General features: G+C 47.5%; 1 pseudogene; it reads right to left on the reverse strand.

Annotated features, from left to right (window-relative positions):
- The window catches only part of LOC142919098 (28S ribosomal RNA), a 10,305-nt pseudogene that overhangs the window by 4,246 nt on the left and 3,559 nt on the right, over window positions 1-2,500 (reverse strand).

A 2,500-nucleotide genomic window follows, 5' to 3' on the forward strand; every position in this document is an offset into this window, starting at 1 on the left:
ATCATGCGCAAAGTTTACAATGCCCCTTCCTTGAACCGGCTTTTCGCACCATCTCTGAAATTCATGCTCCCTCCAATCGCAGGGTCTCGGATATACAGGTTCTTTTGACACCGAGTCCCTGAGAACGAATGTTGGGATTGCATCACTGTCACCCCCTGCTCGTACCCACAAATTACGGTATTCTTCCTCCATACCCTGCGAGGACACAATATTACGGGTGATAGCATCGGACGAGTTTGCTATACGTTGCAGCCTTCTAACTTGAACCGAAGGGATTGTTTTTTCCAGTTTCAAGATGGCAAGGCCTCCGTCTCGGGCTCTGGCATATAACAGTCCATCACAAGTTGAAGCGGGAAGGTGGAGCCATCCTTTTACCGCCTTTCTAATCTCTTGGTCCAACCCACGGAGAGTTGATTGCTTGCAGTCCGAGTGGTCTGCAGGATATAACAATCTGGGTAGGGCATAGGCATTGAGTAGTTCAACCTTCTGAGTTGGCTTCAGAGGCGCCTCATCGATTTTCGAGATCCATGTCTTTAGCTGACAATGTAGATCAGGCTGTATAGTGCCAGTCCAAGGGCCAATTTTCAGACCAAGGTATTTCGTTGATTCATCAGGTTGGATCATATGGACATCTTTATTTTTGATAGTCCATGGGTCGCAGTTGTTCACCGTATATGAATCTTTGGTTGGGCTTATCATGAAGCCCTGGCACTTTCTGGCCTGAACCTCCAATCCCGATAGCCCACAAAATGATTCCAAGATCGCTAGATTGGCGGCCATACCAACCCAAGATTCGCTCACCAACACCAAATCATCAGCAAACGCAAGAGCTGTCACGTGGTTGGTATCAATGGAGTACCCAACTCCGTGTGACTCTAGGGTGCATATCAAAGGGTCCATGGCAAGATTGAAGAGCAGGGGTGACATGGGGTCACCCTGTTTGACACCAACACGTATGCTAATTTCTCGAGTCGACTCGCCATTGCTTTTGAACGAGGTCGTACACCGATCGTAGGCGTTCTGGATGATGCCCACCACGTGTTCATCTACTTTCTTGTGCCTTAACACCCATAAAATATGAGCATGCGAAACCGAGTCAAAAGCTTTCGCTATATCGATGAACATGACAGCCAACGGCCTGTGCAATTTCTTAGCGTGTCTCATAAGGTCCTGTAGCACCTTAAGATTTTCAGAGCAGCCAGATGCCGCTATAAAACCACGCTGCCTTGGGTTTAAGGGACAAGCACGAGCAAGACGTGCAGTCATTATTCTGGAAAATAATCTCAGAATCATTGAACCAATCGTTATTGGTCTCCAGTTCCCCAATTCTTTCAGCTTTTCATCATCCATAACCTTAGGAATAAGAATCGTCCTATTCTTTTTCAACTCTTTGGGAATAATTCCTGTAATCATCCATGCATTAAATAGGGCTGTCAGTGTCCGACCCTCGGGGTCGGCAGCACAGATTGCAGCCCTTGTTAGGCCATCTGGCCCAGCTGCTGACGTTGGTTTAATGGCCCGTATGGCAGTCTGAACTTCCTCCACCGAAATTAGGGGCTCAAAGTATTCGTTATTTGCAACACCTGATGACTTAAATTGGCCCAGGCCATTGAATGGCAACACCTTCTCCCATTTTTCGCAGTAAAAACGATATACATCTGCGTTCGGGATTAGGCATTCATGACGTTCAGTGCCATCCAGGACTAAGGACGCAAGAAGAGAGCGGTTCTTAAAGAAGAGCTTCTGGTGCTTCATGAAGCTTCCTCGTTTTTCCGCTCTCTTCTTCATCCAAGATCGTGTGGGTAATATCCTGGGTTTAATAATGTCGTTCTCGGGTTTTGAACGTTTGCCTTTGTTTTTCACCAATCTCATCGGACAAAGCATCAATGCTGTGGCAGTTTCTACGAGGGCATCATGTTGGCCCTCGCCGTTAAGCCAAGCCTTTATTGCCTCCATTGCAGGCTTTTCCAGGGTCCCAGAATTCTCATTCGTAAGCCGCTCAGCTGCTTGAGCGAGTATGGATGAAGTCCCCGTTGTTACATTTGGTGGGGGAGACAATGTCTCAAGAGGCCTAGAAGAAAAATGTAAGCTGTCTGACATGGGGGCCCCTGTCTTTTTACTTAGGTCCCGTCTCTTGTCAGAGACTTGCTTGTTGGTCTTAGTCCCAAGCGCTTCAGCAATGATCTTATTGATATTCTTTTTCCCCTGAAACTGCAACTCTAGAAGGGCCAGCTGTTCTACTTCCTTCAAAGACCAGCAGCTACGGTGTACCCCTCTCTGCGAGGTACCCTTTATACCATCTTTAATCCTTTCCTCATTACGGGTGACTGGGTGAGCATGCCTCTTGTGCTGCGAAAGGCCACTTAGAGTCGCAAAGCGTGCCTGGCAACATTCACAGACCATTGGTAAGCTTTCCTCAGTTAACTTTATTCCCCCACATTTGGGGGCATGACAGGCAATCGATCGGTGGTTTGAGTTGGTTTTGTCACATTTAGCGCAC

The sequence above is a fragment of the Petromyzon marinus genome, unplaced genomic scaffold (genome assembly GCF_048934315.1).
Source record: "Petromyzon marinus isolate PM22_M1 ecotype Great Lakes invasive population unplaced genomic scaffold, UKy_Petmar_22M1.pri1.0 PM_G_Scaffold_6, whole genome shotgun sequence".
Lineage (NCBI taxonomy): Eukaryota > Metazoa > Chordata > Hyperoartia > Petromyzontiformes > Petromyzontidae > Petromyzon > Petromyzon marinus.